Source organism: Panulirus ornatus, chromosome 58 (genome assembly GCF_036320965.1).
Source record: "Panulirus ornatus isolate Po-2019 chromosome 58, ASM3632096v1, whole genome shotgun sequence".
NCBI classification, from domain to species: domain Eukaryota; kingdom Metazoa; phylum Arthropoda; class Malacostraca; order Decapoda; family Palinuridae; genus Panulirus; species Panulirus ornatus.
In genome coordinates this window covers 22,459,327-22,481,004 of record NC_092281.1, presented here as the reverse complement: position 1 = coordinate 22,481,004, position 21,678 = coordinate 22,459,327, and the positions used below count along the sequence as shown (strand labels likewise).

Here is a 21,678-nt window from a genome sequence, read left to right as displayed (position 1 = left end):
AAAACAATGATAACCCTCTCCACAATAAATGAAGTGATTGCAAAATATTGCATTGCAAAAATTTTCTGTAATAATGACACTTACAAAAGTTAGTAATAACTACAATTGCTATGTATTCAGTATGCTGTCATAATAAAACTCAATAATAACATCCAACTATGACACCATTAATGCTTTTCCTGCATTCAAAGCAAGACAGTAGGTGAGGAAACTTTCTCTGGCAATTTCGCTGATAACCATTTCCACAAGGTTGGTGCATAAGACCAAAGTATGACACTTAAAACATTTGCTGAATATGCCTTTAAACTGTTTTGGCCTCCACATAGTGAGGCATAAGCCACATGCTTGAGCTAAGAAGTATGCATGTATGAAAAGTATGAGGGCAGCATCAGCAATTATTCACAATATGAAGCAGGAAACTTGGATAATACATTACAGAATAATAAGGCCATTCAAGAAAGGTATGAGGAATAAAACCTGAGGTTACCAAGGAGCAGGAAAATGTATAAATGTAGCCAATGGACTGTGTCAAATGGTAGTGCCTTTAAAGCAAGCCAAAGCCAACCACTCTACTAAATAATGGCACACATATCTAAAAACTAAATGATGTAAGATAAATGCTTAATTCTTAGTCTAAAAAACAATATGTACCAACAAAACAGCTAATATAAATTGCACAAATATTTTCTGTGTCAAAACCTGGTTACCTTCATATAACTTTAAGTGAAACAGGTGAAGGCAGATTCAGACATAAGGGGATATCATGAGGGAGAATGAAGCTAAGTTATGGCAAAGTTAGGAAAACTAAAATCAAGGGGATACATGAAGGAAGGGAAGAACTAAGGTTTGAGGAGGTTGAGGAAGAAAGCTTAGAAGGAGAAATGTGCAAAGATTTAGGTTCAAACCAGAAATAGTGTGGAGCCAGGGAAACAGAAAGGGCAAGGGAGGGAGGTGTGGGAAAACAGGAAGAGATAGTATCAGGATGGGAGCCAAGGATGAGATGAAAAAACACAGGAGAATAAACATGGTGGGAAATAAAAATAATGTGAAAACAAAAGAGAGAGAGAGATAGCAAAGAAAGGGAAGAGAAAAGGTTGACAGCCAAAGAGGAAGACAGTTTAGTAAATGTGGAACAACTGACAGCTAAGTAAATGTGAAAGAACAAAGAGTATAGAACAAAGGGCGACAATACTGGTGGAGTGGGAAGTGCTACTGAAAATGAGAGAGAGAGAGAGAGAGAGAGAGAGAGAGAGAGAGAGAGAGAGATAATTACCAATATGTATAACACATGGAAAGAGTTCTACATTCATGGGGCCATGCCTCCAGAAGTTTCTGCTTCACTTTCACCTTGGTCAGTTTACTCCAACCATCCAACATCCTAACACTAAACTCAGTACCATACTATGCAACTTCCTAACTTTTTGTTTTGCTTTCTGCCATGACTTTTTCCTTTGTGCTGCATCTCTTGAGAGCTGCTCACTGTAGGTATCACCCTGCTGATTTAGGAACTTGAAGGCTGTTATCATGTAACCATCTTCTTCCTTGCCACCATGGTGGACAGTATTGTGGCCCTCCTGTTCTCATTGTAGCTATGTCCCTTCTGTTCTGGTACCATTTTAGATGCTCTTCTCTGTACCCTCTAAATCAGATCTTTGTGCTTCTTAAGGTGTAGTAAACCTTGACCAGACTTGCATGGCATAACCCAGTTCTGGTGTTGTATAATTAGCGGATGATTTATGCTGACCCAGGCATTTCACACAGAGTTCCTAGTAATTCATTTCTTGCTAGGTAATACAGTAAGCACATATAGGCCTCTTTTTCATTCTCTTCCATCTTCATTACCTTGTACTTACTTGGACTGAACTTCATCATCCATTTACCTGACCAGGATTAAAGTTTGTACAGGTTCCCCTGTATACTGATGCAATCACAATCATTCGTTATTTCAGTTATGACCTTGCATCATTGTAAACATGCTTAGATTCAAGTTCATTAGGAAAGTCCATGCATTAAGAACAGCAGCAGCCCAAGATCAAACCATACAGCACACCACTGGTGACACCAGTCCTCTTCAAAGATGTGCTTCCTACTAATGTCCTTTGCTCCCTTCCAGTCATCTATCCATTGAACAAGTTTGTCTTTTTGTAACTGCAGTTCATGTTTATCAACCCCCAGCTGGGAATAAAGTTAAATGCTTTCTGGGGTCCAAGGACACAATCTACCCACACATAGCTGATTTGAGAAAGATCTCACCCATCATAAAAGTCTAGAAGATTGGTTATACCTGACTTCCTTTCCTTAAAGCCATATCAACCACTGGTTAGAAAGTATCCTCTTTGCAAGTATTCATTCATTTACTTTCTGATTATCTTTTCCAGTGTTTTGCAAACCATGCTTGCTGGTGAGACTAATCTGTAATTCAGCATGATTACTTGATCACCTTTCTTGATATAGGTACTACATTTGCACTTCATATCTTTGGAACTACCCCTTCCTCAAGTGACTTACAGAACAAAACTTTAAAAGGGCTAGCAAGTGCCTCCACAAATTCCTTCAGCAAGTATAGGGTGACTTCATAAGACCATGAGCCTTGTATGGGTCAAATTGCTTGAACACCCTGATTATGTAATTTGTATCAATTTCCATACCTGCTGAAACTTCATCCCTCTCTCACCTTGGTAAAGTTAGTACATTATTGTCCTCCACAGTAAAAACACTTTTAAATCTATCATCCAACTCCTTGCATATTTCCTTATTTTCTTCAAGAATTCTTCCCTCAAAGTCCTTTTGCCTGATGAACTTTTCTTTAACCAACAATTTGCTCCTGAATAACTTTTGGAAAAATGTTGGAGTTTCTTTTGCTTTGTCACAAGGCCTCAATGTCCTCTGCCGGCCACCCCGGGTTCCTGTGTTCCAACAGAACTTACTATAGCACTGGTATATATTCTTATTATAAAACAGCTTCTCCCACTTAATATTCTTGAAGAACTTGATCAGGTTACATAGGTCCCTAATTTGTACTTCCTCTCTGGGTCCTGTTCCCCAATGATCCTCTTCTTGCATTCTCCTCTATAATACTCAAAATCAACCTCTACATGACCACTCTTGCCAACAGGAGTATCGTACTTCATATGTTCTATTTCTATGCTAAAGTGTGCAAAGAAAAAGTCAAGTATATATAGTGTATCATCCCCCCAGTGTTCATATGCTTTACGACATGCTAATACAGGAAGTTCTTCAACATACTCTTTAGGAATCTAAGGAATCGAGGAATCCATAGGAATCTATGAACCCATAGGAATCTAGTTTTTTCTAACTATTTCCCTGTAACTGGAAGTCCCCATCATCAGTATTTTACCATTTCTGAGGATGAAAGGTCTTGCTGCTTCCATGACCACCCTCACTGTTCCTTCACAGTTTATAATATATACATGCTTTGGGTCACCGTAGTTCTTTGGAAGGCTGTAAACTAACAGCATGACAATACAATTCCTATCCCTATCAATTTCAAACATTACCTATTGTCTGAAAGAAGTGTTTACAGCTATTTCCAGGAATTTGAAGGAATCTCTTATCAAGGAAGATAATCTCCTCCCTCCTTTATCTTCTCTGTCCCTCCTTGGTATTGTTTTTGTATAACCCTTAAGACAGAGCAGTTCAGACTTTAGTTAATTTTCTATTTTTCTCTCCACCACTCCCACAATATCAAGGTTGCAATCTCATATAAAGCCCTTGAATTCACTTTATTTCCATTTGCTACCAAGACATTTGAATATGGATACAGAACTTTCATACTTAGTACTTGCTCTGCATGACTTCAAGCCTTCTTAGGATAAAAATGGATTTGCTGTTCCACCCTCTGGCTTGCTCACATTCCTCTTTAATTCTCTGCCTTTTGCCAGTTCTCTTTGGCTATCTCTCTTTCCTTGAACTCTTACTCCTGACTAACAATCTTTTCATTATGTTTTTTTGGCAAGTTTATAAACCTCATTAAGCACCATGTGACTACAAAACTCCACATCAAATTTTGCCCTAAACAGCCTTCCCCTGGTATCTTGTCTGTATTTACCCATTCTCCTAAGTTTTCTATTTCTCCACTTGTTTCTGTTAATCCTCTATGGACTGAGTCATTTTGCATTGGTAAAAAAAAATCTTGCTTTGGTTGGAAGTCTTCTACTTGCATGTTTTGAGCCCTCAATGCCAGAATTTTGAACTTTATAAGTTTTTGTAAAAATTTCTAATTATGACATCTGTCATGTCTAACATGTGGTGACTAAAATTCTATAAAAGTTAATTCTATACTTAAATAAGCACTCTTCTCTGTCAACTTGTCCATCCTAAGTGTGGTGACAATGTGAGGAAGCCCCCAAACACAAATGTCAATCATTAATCCATCTCCTTGGCAGGATAGAGACTGCTGGCTGCTACATTTTTTTGGGAAAATATTCAGTTGTTGAATGGGAAGGCTGTGCCGACAATATGGGAGGTATGGATAGTAAAATAGTGGGGGGTGAGTCATTATACCACTGAACTATGTTACTGGATCAGGGTGTAGTGGCTAGGGAGGGAGGGAGGGAGGGAGGGAGGGAGGGAGAGGTGTGGTGTGGTGTGGTAGCCAGCAAGAGAGGGTGTGGTGGCCAAGGAGGGGTGAATTGGTGGTACTGAAGGAGCGGGTGATAATCAAGGAGGGATGAAGTGGTGGTGGTGGTGAGGGAGGGGGAGGTAGTCAGGGAGTAAGTAGTGGTGGCGAGGGATGATGTAATAGCCAGAGATGGAAGGTGTGGTAACCCTTCACAGGAGCAAAAGGTTCCTGAGGTCTTTGTACAAGTTGTCATCACTCCTGTTCATGAAAATTGGAACAGCTAAAGTACTGAGCTATGTGCAACAGAGGGAAAATAAAAAAGAAAATGAACAACAAAAGGATATCAAGTCAGAACCCTGGAACACCTAATAACAAAGGACAATGATGTTAAAGGTAATGATAATGATATCATAACAATAACAAGCTAAACATTGCATTTTGATGATAGATCAAGAAAAGACATGCTTATACCATCACAAGTGTTCACGTGCTAATATATTCTATATTTTCTAAGATTAATCTTTGAAAACTCTGTAAAAAACCTTCAAGTACTTTACTATTGCATATAAATTTTGGAATAAGGTAGCTTACCTGATATCTCATCCAAATGTTGAACTGAATGTAAAAAAAATCCACACGCAAATATTGTTTACGACTGAGCAAAGTGGTTCAAATAAGTATTGACCAATCAGTGTGCAATACTTCTAATGAGTTGCCACAGTCCTGAAGAATTCATCAATATTGACACAGGGGTGGCAGAAATTTATATGCAGTAAGCTAGATCTAAGTGGTAGTTGCACAAAAATTTGTCACTTGCCCACAGAGGGTTAAATCCATTGCCTTAAGTAACTGCTGGAACTTGCACCTTCTCTGGCCTTCCTTTTCTCCCTGTATGTCAGATGGTTTCCAGCCCAAAGACCATCAAAAGCCTTCACCTGTTTCCTCCCTCTGTATTGTTTCCATTACTTGCAGAGTGATCTATCTTTTTGTTATTTCCAGCACTCTTGCCATTTCCATCTCAATATCTCTTTTCTTCTTTAAAGTCTGAATTTTCAATACTGCACCCTGTCTTGTACCATATCTGGGTGTGTGTATGTGTGATTGCCTATCTGTACTATAAAGGGAGGGAGTTTTCTGCTCATAGGGCCCCATCTCATACATTCTCTACAACATAGATGTTTAAACTTCTGTATGCTGCCAAAATTTACCACATTCTCTTTCAGTTTATTCCATTCATCCACTATTTTAAGACTGAAAAAGAACTTTTTCAAACCCTTCTTAACAAGTTTCTTGGTTTCATAGTGTCCTCTAGTTATTCTATTCCCACATCTCCTAAATGTTCACTGTCTTTACAATCTTTATCTTAAAAACTTAAAGACTGTGATCACTCATTCTTCTCCCTTCCATGCTTGGCAATTTCAAGGCCTCTTTCCTTTCCCTGTAGCTCAGCTCTCTTGAAACTCCTACCATTTTCGTTACTCCTCTCAGAACCTTTTCTTTGTGCTTCATTAAGTGCAGTAACCAAATGTGACAAGCATATTCTAGTTTTGGCCTTATGAAGAATGTAAACAGTATCCTAAATATTTCCTTATTCATGTACTTGAACTATTCTAACATCTGACAGGAGAGTTTGTTTCATTTACTATTTTCCTAGTACAAGCCTCTTGTGACAGGTTAGGAATGATGTCAACTCCAAAGTCCCTCTCCATCTCACACACAGAATTCCTGCTACATGATAATCATACTGAGGCCTTCTTTCATTCTGTACCATCCTCAATACTTAACAAGAGCTTGGGCTGAATTTCATCAACCATGAAACAGACCAACTTTGGAATCTGTTTATGTCCCACTATACAGTAATGCAGTTCTCTAAATAGCACAATCACTAACTTAATCACTGAAAGACAACTGAGAATTGGAACTCCTTCCTCAACACAGTGAATACAGACCCAAAGCAACCAAATGATACAAGATACACAGTTAAGAAAATCTACTCTTAACAACAATCAGGAAGCAATCCTGACCCATTCAATGAAATCTCTTCTAAAAAAACACATAAAAGATTCTCATGAGACACTACTCAAAAATCAACCATCAATCAACAACATCCCTAAACAGGAAAGTCATGAAAAACCTACACAAAATCCATGCAGCCTTCACTCCCAATTAAAACCTTAAAGAACACCCCAGCTACAGGCCCTGATAACATATTGAACTTTCAAATACAACATCGTGGCCCATTTGCAATCCAGGCAAATACAGATATCTTCAAATACTGGCTCCACAACAAAATCCCTAATGTCTGAAAACTTGCCAACATCATAGCAATCCTAAAACCCTCCAAACAACTCAACTACCCCTCCTCCTACTGCCCTATATAACTTATGCTCAGTATTCAAACTCTGTGACAAAATGATCCACAAGAGAATCAAACAATATTGGCTCCACAACAAAATCCCTAATGTCTGAAAACTTGCCAACATCATACCAATCCTAAAGCCCTCCAAACCGCTCAACTACCCCTCCTCCTACTGCCCTATATAACTTATGCTCAGTATTCACACTCTGTGACAAAATGATCCACAAGAGAATCAAACATTACATCCCACTCTCACCCACAGAGCATGGCTTCAGAACCAAACACTCCACCACCACACTACACAATGAGCTTACACAACATAATATCTTAGATGGATTCAACCAACAACAACCCATCCTGCACAGTTCTAGAGGGAATAGACATCAACAAAGCATATGACAATGTCCCCAACACATCCTCCAACAAAAAATACTTGACATCACCCTCCACACCAATGACAAAAATGCTTGGCAAATTTCATAGTTGGCTGCCATTCTGGAGTCACTCACAATGGCTTCATCTTTAAAACACTTCAATTCTAAATTGGAGTTCCATAAACCAATCTTTTCTCCAACTCTCTTTAATGTCTTCCTAAATGAATTCTCATTACATCATACAAACCTCAACTTGAAGGTCCTTTCATAAGTGAATGACCTCACAATCACATCACTAAACCTCAACATCAAACATGAAGCACATTATATGATTGGAATAATGGCTCACCCAGAACAGAATGTCTGCAGCTTCAGAGAAGTATTCAATCACTCTTTTAACCCAAGATTGATCATTCCAGCTCACACCCTTCGGTCACTTTGAGCAAACAGTCTCTCCCTTGAAGCGAAACATCAACCACTCTAAGCATCACACATGACACTGACTCCCCACTCCAATGACATCACCGTAAAAGCAGCACACAAACAAAATGTCCTCACAACACTAAAAAGCACCAGATTTGGACAAGAAATAGATTCTCAACATCCTATACAAACAATTCAACTCCATTTTAAATCATGTCTCACCTGCCTGGTCTTCCACACTCTCTAAAGCAAATATAACAAAGATGCAAATCACATAACATAGTGAACTCATAACAATCACTGGCTGCCTAGCAATCACAAATGTTCAACATCTTAACAATGAAACAAAGATTCTCCCAATACAGTCCCACCTCCACATGCTCAGCACTCAATTATATCCAACAGCATTAAATCCCTCCCATCCAAGCCACTTTAACTAACAACACACTCGCAACTAGAAATAAAAAGCTCAACTCTGCCTCACACTTCAGTAAACTCTACTTACAGATCCCCCATCACCAACATCTATAACAATTAAATATACATACATAGACACATAATGAAATAATATGACAAGCCTTTCTTTTCTGAAAAGAGGAAATGATATGAGGGAGAAGAGAATAGGCAAAGTGAGTAAGCTTGGAAAAGAGACTTTTAAAAAGAAAGCCAGGAGAGACTGAGTGCAGAATGAAAAAAGGTGAGAGCAAATGGGAGCTAGGGGAATGAGTGAAAAATGAGGTATTTTAGGAAGCAGGGCAGGCACATGCAAGAGAATGTGGAAGGTGGCTAGGTGAGAAAGGTGGAATGACAAAGTAAAGGTACTAGTGAAAGAGAAGAGAGGTGTATAGGCAATACTTTCATAGAAGTGAGTGGGAGATGTACATGAGAAAGAGTCAAGAGGTCAAGAGGAAGGGGCAGGGGTTGAAAAAGAGGGCAAATGAGAATTGGGGTGAGCAAGTATCTTTGTGTGTTTCAGGTCAACTGATTCAGGGTCTTTACTCTTGCTATTGTCAGATGATTTTATTCAGATATGGAGGACAAGATGTTTTGGAAGGAGGTTAATGATGAAAGAATAACAAATGGGAATATTAGTGAAGGGGGAAAGAGGGGGAAATGGTGACAAATAGTAAAGAGGTGAAGATATGGAGTTAGTACTTTGAAGGACTATTGAATACGTTTAATGATAAGATGATATATATATGGTGATTGGGTAGGGAGGTATGCGAAATGACAGAGTGATTGCAAGTGGTTTGGTGAAGAGATGTGTTGGTGAAAGTCTTACATAGGAGAGGACAGTATTACAACTGAAATTTCTAAGAGAGTGACTGTTGTTGATTGATTTTGTCAGGACTTTCAGTATATGTATGGATCAAGGTGAAGTACCTGAAGACTGGCAGAATGCATGTATAATGGCAATGGGTATATAGGTGGTGTGTTCAAATTACGGAGACATTAATTCACTGAGTATACCTGGTAAGCAGCATGGATGAGTGGTGATCAAGAGGGATGTGGCATACCCAGAGCATCAGACGGGAGGTAAAGTGTGTGAAGAAGAAAGATGAGAGTAAATGTGAATAAGAGAAAGGTTATTAGGTTCAGTAGGGTTGAGAGGCAAGTCAATTGGGAGGTAAGTTTGAATGGAGAAAAACTGGAGGAAGTGAAGTGTTTTAGATGTCTGGGAGTGGATCTGGCAGCGGATGGAACCATGGAAGTGGAAGTGGATCATAGGGTGGGGGAGGGGGCGAAAATCCTGGGAGCATTGAAGAATGTGTGGAAGTCGAGAACATTATCTCGGAAAGCAAAAATGGGTATGTTTGAAGGAATAGTGGTTCCAACAATGTTGTATGGTTGCGAGGCATGGGCTATGGATAGAGTTGTGCGCAGGAGGATGGATGTGCTGGAAATGAGATGTTTGCGGACAATGTGTGGTGTGAGGTGGTTTGATCGAGTAAGTAACATAAGGGTAAGAGAGATGTGTGGAAATAGAAAGAGCGTGGTTGAGAGAGCATAAGAGGGTGTTTTGAAATGGTTTGGGCACATGGAGAGAATGAGTGAGGAAAGATTGACCAAGAGGATATATGTGTCGGAGGTGGAGGGAACGAGGAGAAGTGGGAGACACACGGTAATATACGTACCTACACAGCTTTCCATGGTTTACCCCGGTCGCTTCACATGCCCTGATTCAATCCACTGACAGCACGTCAACCCCAGTATAACACATCGATCCAATGCACTCTATTCCTTGCCCGCCTTTCACCCTCCTGCATGTTCAGACCCCATTCACACAAAATCTTTTTCACTCCATCTTTCCACCTCCAATTTGGTCTCCCACTTCTCCTCGTTCCCTCCACCTCCGACACATATATCCTCTTGGTCAATCTTTCCTCACTCATTCTCTCCATGTGCCCAAACCATTTCAAAACACCCTCTTCTGCTCTCTCAACCACGCTCTTTCTATTTCCACACATCTCTCTTACCCTTATGTTACTTACTCGATCAAACCACCTCACACCACACATTGTCCGCAAACATCTCATTTCCAGCACATCCATTCTTCAAGGCTCCCAGGATTTTCGCCCCCTCCCCCACCCTATGATCCACTCCTGCTTCCATGGTTCCATCCGCTGCCAGATCCACTCCCAGATATCTAAAACACTTTACTTCCTACAGTTTTTCTCCATTCAGACTTACCTTTGACATGACCCTCAACCCTACTGTACCTAATTACCTTGCTCTTATTCACATTTACTCTTAACTTTCTTCTTTCACACACTTTACCAAACTCAGTCACCAGCTTCTGCAGTTTCTCACATGAATCAGCCACCAGTGCTGTATCATCAGCGAACAACAACTGACTCACTTCCCAAGCTCTCTCATCCCCAACAGACTTCATACTTGCCCCTCTTTCCAAAACTCTTGCATTTACGTCCCTAACAACCCCATCCATAAACAAATTAAACAACCATGGAGACATCACACACCCTGCAGCAAACCTACTTTCACTGAGAACCAATCACTTTCCTCTCTTCCTACACGTACACATGCCTTACATCCTCGATAAAAACTTTTCACTGCCTCTAACAACTTGCCTCCCACACCATATATTCTTAATACCTTCCACAGAGCATCTCTATCAACTCTATCATATGCCTTCTCCAGATCCATAAATGCTACATACAAATCCATTTGCTTTTCTAAGAATTACATTAGATATATATTTATATATATATATTTATTTATTTTATTTATTATACTTTGTCGCTGTCTCCCGCGTTTGCGAGGTAGCGCAAGGAAACAGACGAAAGAAATGGCCCAACCCCCCACCCCCATACACATGTATATACATACGTCCACACACGCAAATATACATACCTACACAGCTTTCCATGGTTCACCCCAGACGCTTCACATGCCTTGATTCAATCCACTGACAGCACGTCAACCCCGGTATACCACATCGCTCCAATTCACTCTATTCCTTGCCCTCCTTTCACCCAATTGACTTGACCCTCAACCCTACTGTACCTAATAACCTTGCTCTTATTCACATTTACTCTTAACTTTCTTCTTCCACACACTTTACCAAACTCAGTCACCAGCTTCTGCAGTTTCTCACATGAATCAGCCACCAGCGCTGTATCATCAGCGAACAACAACTGACTCACTTCCCAAGCTCTCTCATCCCCAACAGACTTCATACTTGCCCCTCTTTCCAAAACTCTTGCATTTACCTCCCTAACAACCCCATCCATAAACAAATTAAACAACCATGGAGACATCACACACCCCTGCCGCAAACCTACATTCACTGAGAACCAATCACTTTCCTCTCTTCCTACACGTACACATGCCTTACATCCTCGATAAAAACTTTTCACTGCTTCTATATATATATATATATTTTTTTTTTTTTGCGCTGTCTCCTGCGTTTGCGAGGTAGCGCAAGGAAACAGACGAAAAAAATGGCCCAACCCACCCCCATACACATGTATATACATACGTCCACACACGCAAATATACATACCTACACAGCTTTCCATGGTTTACCCCAGACGCTTCACATGCCTTGATTCAATCCACTGACAGCACGTCAACCCCGGTATACCACATCGATCCAATTCACTCTATTCCTTGCCCTCCTTTCACCCTCCTGCATGTTCAGGCCCCGATCACACAAAATCTTTTTCACTCCATCTTTCCACCTCCAATTTGGTCTCCCTCTTCTCCTCGTTCCCTCCACCTCCGACACATATATTCTCTTGGTCAATCTTTCCTCACTCATTCTCTCCATGTGCCCGAACCATTTCAAAACACCCTCTTCTGCTCTCTCAACCACGCTCTTTTTATTTCCACACATCTCTCTTACCCTTACGTTACTTACTCGATCAAACCACCTCACACCACACATTGTCCTCAAACATCTCATTTCCAGCACATCCATCCTCCTGCGCACAACTCTATCCATAATCCACGCCTCGCAACCATACAACATTGTTGGAACCACTATTCCTTCAAACATACCCATTTTTGCTTTCCGAGATAATGTTCTCGACTTCCACACATTCTTCAAGGCTCCCAGAATTTTCGCCCCCTCCCCCACCCTATGATCCACTTCCGCTTCCATGGTTCCATCCTACATATATATATATATATATATATATATATGGTGAGGTGCCTGAGGATTGGCGGAATGCTTGCATAGTGCCATTGTACAAAGGCAAAGGAGATAAGAGTGCTCAAATTACAGAGGTATAAGTTTGTTGAGTATTCCTGGCAAATTATATGGGAGGGTATTGATTGAGAGGGTGAAGGCATGTACAAAGCATCAGATTGGGGAAGAGCAGTGTGGTTTCAGAAGTGGTAGAGGATGTGTGGATCAGGTGTTTGCTTTGAAGAATGTATGTGAGAAATACTTAGAAAAGCAAATGGATTTGTATGTAGCATTTATGGATCTGGAGAAGGCATATGATAGAGTTGATAGAGATGCTCTGTGGAAGGTATTAAGAATATATGGTGTGGGAGGCAAGTTGTTAGAAGCAGTGAAAAGTTTTTATCGAGGATGTAAGGCATGTGTACGTGTAGGAAGAGAGGAAAGTGATTGGTTCTCAGTGAATGTAGGTTTGCGGCAGGGGTGTGTGATGTCTCCATGGTTGTTTAATTTGTTTATGGATGGGGTTGTTAGGGAGGTGAATGCAAGAGTTTTGGAAAGAGGCACAAGTATGAAGTCTGTTGGGGATGAGAGAGCTTGGGAAGTGAGTCAGTTGTTGTTCGCTGATGATACAGCGCTGGTGGCTGATTCATGTGAGAAACTGCAGAAGCTGGTGACTGAGTTTGGTAAAGTGTGTGAAAGAAGAAAGTTAAGAGTAAATGTGAATAAGAGCAAGGTTATTAGGTACAGTAGGGTTGAGGGTCAAGTCAATTGGGAGGTGAGTTTGAATGGAGAAAAACTGGAGGAAGTGAAGTGTTTTAGATATCTGGGAGTGGATCTGGCAGCGGATGGAACCATGGAAGCGGAAGTGGATCATAGGGTGGGGGAGGGGGCGAAAATTCTGGGAGCCTTGAAGAATGTGTGGAAGTCGAGAACATTATCTCGGAAAGCAAAAATGGGTATGTTTGAAGGAATAGTGGTTCCAACAATGTTGTATGGTTGCGAGGCGTGGACTATGGATAGAGTTGTGCGCAGGAGGATGGATGTGCTGGAAATGAGATGTTTGAGGACAATGTGTGGTGTGAGGTGGTTTGATCGAGTAAGTAACGTAAGGGTAAGAGAGATGTGTGGAAATAAAAAGAGCGTGGTGGAGAGAGCAGAAGAGGGTGTTTTGAAATGGTTTGGTCACATGGAGAGAATGAGTGAGGAAAGATTGACCAAGAGGATATATGTGTCGGAGGTGGAGGGAACGAGGAGAAGAGGGAGACCAAATTGGAGGTGGAAAGATGGAGTGAAAAAGATTTTGTGTGATCGGGGCCTGAACATGCAGGAGGGTGAAAGGAGGGCAAAGAATAGAGTGAATTGGAGCGATGTGGTATACCGGGGTTGACGTGCTGTCAGTGGAGTGAATCAAGGCATGTGTATGGGGGTGGGTTGGGCCATTTCTTTCGTCTGTTTCCTTGCGCTACCTCGCAAATGCGGGAGACAGCGGCAAAAAAAAAAAAAAAAAAAAAAAAAAAAAATATATATATATATATATATATATATATATATATATATATATATATATATATATGTAGGTGTGGACATGTATGTATATACATGTGTATGTGAGTGGGTTGGGACATTCATTCGTCTGTTTCCTTGCGCTACCTCGCTAACGCAGGAGACAGTGACAAAGTATAATAAATAAATATATATCTATCATTATCATAATATATCATTATACTTCCCACGCTTCTCATGCCACAAGCATCTTTTGCACAAGCCATCACTGCTTCCCTAAATACATCCCATTCCTCCCCCACTCCCCTTACGTCCTTTGCTCTCACCTTTTTCCATTCTGCACTCAGTCCCTCCTGGTACTTACTCACACAAGTCTCCTTTCTAAGCGCACTTACTCTCACCACTTTGTTCACCCCAACATTCTCTCTCTTCTTTTCTGAAAACCTCTACAAATCTTCACCTTTGCCTTCATAAGATGATGATCAGACATCCCTCCAGCTACACCTCTCAGCACATTAACATCCAAAAGTCTCTCTTTCACGTGCCTATCAATTAACAAGTAATCCAATAACGCTCTCTGGCCATCTCTCCTACTTACATATATATACTTATGTACATCTCTCTTTTTAAATCAGAGTTTCCTAATCACCAGTCCTTTTTCAGCACACAAATCTACAAGCTCTTCACCATTTCCATTTACAACACTGAACACCCCATGTACACCAATCATTCCCTTAACTGCTACATTCCTCACCTTTGCATTCAAATCACCCATCACTATAACCCGGTCTCGTGCATCAAAACTGCTAACACACTCACTCAGCTGCTCCCAAAACACTTGCTTCTCATTATCTTTCTTCTCATGCCCAGGCACATATGCACCAATAATCACCCATCTCTCCATCCACTTTCAGTTTTACCCATATCAATCTAGATTTTACTTTCTTACACTCTATCACATACTCCCACAACTCATGTTTCAGTACTAGTGCTACTCCTTCCTTTGCTCTTGTCCTCTCACCAACCCCTGACTTTACTCCCAAAACATTCCGAAACCACTCTTCCCCTTTACCCTTGAGCTTTGTTTCACTCGGAGCCAAAACATCCAGGTTCCTTACCTCAAACATACTACCTATCTCTCTTTTTTTCTCATCTTGGTTATCATCCACACACATTTAGACACCCCAATCTAAGCCTTTGAGGAGGATGAGCACTCCCCGCGTGACTCCTCCTTCTGTATCCCCTTTTAGAAAGTTAAAATACAAGGGGGGTTGGGTTTCTAGTCCTCCGGTCCCATCCCCTTTAGTCGCCTTCTAAGACATGTGGGGAATGTGTGGGAAGTATTCTTTCTCCCATATCCCCAAGGATACTTATTATTTGAAAAATGTGGAGGGCAAGAACATTATCTCATACATGGATATGTTTGAAGGAATAGTGGTTTCAACTATGTTATATGGTTGCGAGGCATGGGCTATAGATAGAGTTGTGAGGAGGAGGGGTGGATGTGTTGGAAATGAGATGTTTGAGGACAATATGTGGAGAGAGGTGGTTTGATCGAGTTAGTAATGAAAGGGTAAGAGAGATGTGTGGTAATAAAAAGAGTGTGGTTGAGAGAGCAGAAGAGGGTGTTTTGAAATGGTTTGGACACATGGAGAGACTGAGTAAGGAAAGATTGACAGAGCATATATGTGTCAGAGGTGGAGGGAACAAGGAGAAGTGGGAGACCAAATTGGAAGTGGAAAGATGGAGTGAAAAAGATTTAGAGCAATCAGGGCCTGAACATGCAGGTGGGGTGAAAGGCGTGCAAGGAATAGAGGGCATTGTAACAATGTGGTATACCGGGGTCGACGTGCTGTTAATGGATCGAACCAGGGCATATATATATATATATATATATATATTCCTATGAGTCCACAGGGAAAATGAAACACGATGTTCCCAAGTGCACTTTCGTGCAATAATCACATCATCAGGGGAGACACAAGAGAGAAATATAAAAATCAGTTGATATACATCGAAGAGACGAAGCTGATGAATCTGACGAAAATTGTGATCCTTTCCAATATATATATATATATATATATATATATATATATATATATATATATATATATATATATATATATGTTTATGGATGGGGTTGTTAGGGAGGTGAATGCAAGAGTTTTGGAAAGAGGGGGCAAGTATGAAGTCTGTTGGGGATGAGAGAGCTTGGGAAGTGAGTCAGTTGTTGTTCGCTGATGATACAGCGCTGGTGGCTGATTCATGTGAGAAACTGCAGAAGCTGGTGACTGGGTTTGGTAAAGTGTGTGAAAGAAGAAAGTTAAGAGTAAATGTGAATAAGAGCAAGGTTATTAGGTACAGTAGGGTTGAGGGTCAATTCAATTGGGAGGTGAGTTTGAATGGAGAAAAACTGGAGGAAGTGAAGTGTTTTAGATATCTGGGAGTGGATCTGGCAGCGGATGGAACCATGGAAGCGGAAGTGGATCATAGGGTGGGGGAGGGGGCGAAAATTCTGGGAGCCTTGAAGAATGTGTGGAAGTCGAGAACATTATCTCGGAAAGCAAAAATGGGTATGTTTGAAGGAATAGTGGTTCCAACAATGTTGTATGGTTGTATCTATAGCATGGGCTATAGATAGAGTTGTGCAGAGGAGGGTGGATGTGCTGGAAATGAGATGTTTGAGGACAATATGTGGTGTGAGGTGGTTTGATCGAATAAGTAATAATAAGGTAAGAGAGATGTGTGGTAATAAAAAGAGTGTGATTGAGAGAGCAGGTGTTTTGAAATGGTTTGGGCACATGGAGAGAATGAGTGAGGAAAGATTGACAAAGAGGATATATGTGTCAGAGGTGGAGGGAACGAGGAGAAGTGGGAGACCAAATTGGAGGTGGAAAGATGGAGTGAAAAAGATTTTGAGTGATTGGGGCCTGAACATGCAGGAGGGTGAAAGGCGTGCAAGGAATAGAGTGAATTGGAACGATGTGGTATACTGGGGTCGATGTGCTGTCAATGGATTGAACCAGGGCATGTGAAGCGTCTGGGGTAAACCATGGAAAGCTGTGTAGGTACGTATATTTGCGTGTGTCTCCCACTTCTCCTCGTTCCCTCCACCTCCGACACATATATTCTCTTGGTCAATCTTTCCTCACTCATTCTCTCCATGTGCCCAAACCATTTCAAAACACCCTCTTCTGCTCTCTCAACCACGCTCTTTTTATTTCCACACATCTCTCTTACCCTTACGTTACTTACTCGATCAAACCACCTCACACCACACATTGTCCTCAAACATCTCATTTCCAGCACATCCATCCTCCTGCGCACAACTCTATCCATAAATCCACGCCTCGCAACCATACAACATTGTTGGAAAAACCACTATTCCTTCAAACATACCCATTTTTGCTTTCCGAGATAATGTTCTCGACTTCCACACATTCTTCAAGGCTCCCAGGATTTTCGCCCCCTCCCCCACCCTATGATCCACTTCCGCTTCCATGGTTCCATCCTACATATATATATATATTATATATATATATATATTTTTTTTTTTTTTTTTTTTTTTTTTATACTTTGTCGCTGTCTCCCGCGTTTGCGAGGTAGCGCAAGGAAACAGACGAAAGAAATGGCCCAACCCCCCCCATACACATGTATATACATACGTCCACACACGCAAATATACATACCTACACAGCTTTCCATGGTTTACCCCAGACGCTTCACATGCCTTGATTCAATCCACTGACAGCACGTCAACCCCTGTATACCACATCGCTCCAATTCACTCTATTCCTTGCCTCCTTTCACCCTCCTGCATGTTCAGGCCCCGATCACACAAAATCTTTTTCACTCCATCTTTCCACCTCCAATTTGGTCTCCCTCTTCTCCTCGTTCCCTCCACCTCCGACACATATATTCTCTTGGTCAATCTTTCCTCACTCATTCTCTCCATGTGCCCAAACCATTTCAAAACACCCTCTTCTGCTCTCTCAACCACGCTCTTTTTATTTCCACACATCTCTCTTACCTTATGTTACTTACTCGATCAAACCACCTCACACCACACATTGTCCGCAAACATCTCATTTCCAGCACATCCATTCTTCAAGGCTCCCAGGATTTTCGCCCCCTCCCCCACCCTATGATCCACTTCTGCTTCCATGGTTCCATCCGCTGCCAGATCCACTCCCAGATATCTAAAACACTTTACTTCCTACAGTTTTTCTCCATTCAGACTTACCTTTGACATGACCCTCAACCCTACTGTACCTAATTACCTTGCTCTTATTCACATTTACTCTTAACTTTCTTCTTTCACACACTTTACCAAACTCAGTCACCAGCTTCTGCAGTTTCTCACATGAATCAGCCACCAGTGCTGTATCATCAGCGAACAACAACTGACTCACTTCCCAAGCTCTCTCATCCCCAAACAGACTTCATACTTGCCCCTCTTTCCAAAACTCTTGCATTTACGTCCCTAACAACCCCCATCCATAAACAAATTAAACAACCATGGAGACATCACACACCCTGCCGCAAACCTACTTTCACTGAGAACCAATCACTTTCCTCTCTTCCTACACGTACACATGCCTTACATCCTCGATAAAAACTTTTCACTGCCTCTAACAACTTGCCTCCCACACCATATATTCTTAATACCTTCCACAGAGCATCTCTATCAACTCTATCATATGCCTTCTCCAGATCCATAAATGCTACATACAAATCCATTTGCTTTTCTAAGAATTACATTAGATATATATTTATATATATATATTTATTTATTTTATTTATTATACTTTGTCGCTGTCTCCCGCGTTTGCGAGGTAGCGCAAGGAAACAGACGAAAGAAATGGCCCAACCCCCCACCCCCATACACATGTATATACATACGTCCACACACGCAAATATACATACCTACACAGCTTTCCATGGTTCACCCCAGACGCTTCACATGCCTTGATTCAATCCACTGACAGCACGTCAACCCCGGTATACCACATCGCTCCAATTCACTCTATTCCTTGCCCTCCTTTCACCCAATTGACTTGACCCTCAACCCTACTGTACCTAATAACCTTGCTCTTATTCACATTTACTCTTAACTTTCTTCTTCCACACACTTTACCAAACTCAGTCACCAGCTTCTGCAGTTTCTCACATGAATCAGCCACCAGCGCTGTATCATCAGCGAACAACAACTGACTCACTTCCCAAGCTCTCTCATCCCCAACAGACTTCATACTTGCCCCTCTTTCCAAAACTCTTGCATTTACCTCCCTAACAACCCCATCCATAAACAAATTAAACAACCATGGAGACATCACACACCCCTGCCGCAAACCTACATTCACTGAGAACCAATCACTTTCCTCTCTTCCTACACGTACACATGCCTTACATCCTCGATAAAAACTTTTCACTGCTTCTATATATATATATATATATTTTTTTTTTTTTGCGCTGTCTCCTGCGTTTGCGAGGTAGCGCAAGGAAACAGACGAAAAAAATGGCCCAACCCACCCCCATACACATGTATATACATACGTCCACACACGCAAATATACATACCTACACAGCTTTCCATGGTTTACCCCAGACGCTTCACATGCCTTGATTCAATCCACTGACAGCACGTCAACCCCTGTATACCACATCGCTCCAATTCACTCTATTCCTTGCCCTCCTTTCACCCTCCTGCATGTTCAGGCCCCGATCACACAAAATCTTTTTCACTCCATCTTTCCACCTCCAATTTGGTCTCCCTCTTCTCCTCGTTCCCTCCACCTCCGACACATATATTCTCTTGGTCAATCTTTCCTCACTCATTCTCTCCATGTGCCCGAACCATTTCAAAACACCCTCTTCTGCTCTCTCAACCACGCTCTTTTTATTTCCACACATCTCTCTTACCCTTACGTTACTTACTCGATCAAACCACCTCACACCACACATTGTCCTCAAACATCTCATTTCCAGCACATCCATCCTCCTGCGCACAACTCTATCCATAATCCACGCCTCGCAACCATACAACATTGTTGGAACCACTATTCCTTCAAACATACCCATTTTTGCTTTCCGAGATAATGTTCTCGACTTCCACACATTCTTCAAGGCTCCCAGAATTTTCGCCCCCTCCCCCACCCTATGATCCACTTCCGCTTCCATGGTTCCATCCTACATATATATATATATATATATATATATGGTGAGGTGCCTGAGGATTGGCGGAATGCTTGCATAGTGCCATTGTACAAAGGCAAAGGAGATAAGAGTGCTCAAATTACAGAGGTATAAGTTTGTTGAGTATTCCTGGCAAATTATATGGGAGGGTATTGATTGAGAGGGTGAAGGCATGTACAAAGCATCAGATTGGGGAAGAGCAGTGTGGTTTCAGAAGTGGTAGAGGATGTGTGGATCAGGTGTTTGCTTTGAAGAATGTATGTGAGAAATACTTAGAAAAGCAAATGGATTTGTATGTAGCATTTATGGATCTGGAGAAGGCATATGATAGAGTTGATAGAGATGCTCTGTGGAAGGTATTAAGAATATATGGTGTGGGAGGCAAGTTGTCAGAAGCAGTGAAAAGTTTTTATCGAGGATGTAAGGCATGTGTACGTGTAGGAAGAGAGGAAAGTGATTGGTTCTCAGTGAATGTAGGTTTGCGGCAGGGGTGTGTGATGTCTCCATGGTTGTTTAATTTGTTTATGGATGGGGTTGTTAGGGAGGTGAATGCAAGAGTTTTGGAAAGAGGCACAAGTATGAAGTCTGTTGGGGATGAGAGAGCTTGGGAAGTGAGTCAGTTGTTGTTCGCTGATGATACAGCGCTGGTGGCTGATTCATGTGAGAAACTGCAGAAGCTGGTGACTGAGTTTGGTAAAGTGTGTGAAAGAAGAAAGTTAAGAGTAAATGTGAATAAGAGCAAGGTTATTAGGTACAGTAGGGTTGAGGGTCAAGTCAATTGGGAGGTGAGTTTGAATGGAGAAAAACTGGAGGAAGTGAAGTGTTTTAGATATCTGGGAGTGGATCTGGCAGCGGATGGAACCATGGAAGCGGAAGTGGATCATAGGGTGGGGGAGGGGGCGAAAATTCTGGGAGCCTTGAAGAATGTGTGGAAGTCGAGAACATTATCTCGGAAAGCAAAAATGGGTATGTTTGAAGGAATAGTGGTTCCAACAATGTTGTATGGTTGCGAGGCGTGGACTATGGATAGAGTTGTGCGCAGGAGGATGGATGTGCTGGAAATGAGATGTTTGAGGACAATGTGTGGTGTGAGGTGGTTTGATCGAGTAAGTAACGTAAGGGTAAGAGAGATGTGTGGAAATAAAAAGAGCGTGGTTGAGAGAGCAGAAGAGGGCGTTTTGAAATGGTTTGGTCACATGGAGAGAATGAGTGAGGAAAGATTGACCAAGAGGATATATGTGTCGGAGGTGGAGGGAACGAGGAGAAGAGGGAGACCAAATTGGAGGTGGAAAGATGGAGTGAAAAAGATTTTGTGTGATCGGGGCCTGAACATGCAGGAGGGTGAAAGGAGGGCAAAGAATAGAGTGAATTGGAGCGATGTGGTATACCGGGGTTGACGTGCTGTCAGTGGATTGAATCAAGGCATGTGTATGGGGGTGGGTTGGGCCATTTCTTTCGTCTGTTTCCTTGCGCTACCTCGCAAATGCGGGAGACAGCAAAAAAAAAAAAAAAAAAAAAAAAAAAAAAAAAAAAAATATATATATATATATATATATATATATATATATATATATATATATATATATATATA

At 41.4% G+C, this 21,678-nt stretch overlaps 1 protein-coding gene and 1 long non-coding RNA gene across 3 annotated transcripts in view; one reads left to right on the top strand and one right to left on the bottom strand.

Moving 5' to 3' along the window:
• The window catches only part of LOC139766658 (phosphatidylserine synthase 2-like), a 108,030-nt gene that overhangs the window by 44,895 nt on the left and 41,457 nt on the right, over positions 1 to 21,678 (bottom strand). The window lies entirely within an intron of this gene.
• LOC139766660 (uncharacterized) overlaps positions 18,656 to 21,678 on the top strand; it is a 68,123-nt gene continuing 65,100 nt past the window's right edge. The window contains exon 1 of the long non-coding RNA XR_011716934.1: positions 18,656 to 18,727. This is a non-coding gene — a long non-coding RNA (uncharacterized lncRNA). The remainder of the gene's footprint in view (positions 18,728 to 21,678) is intronic.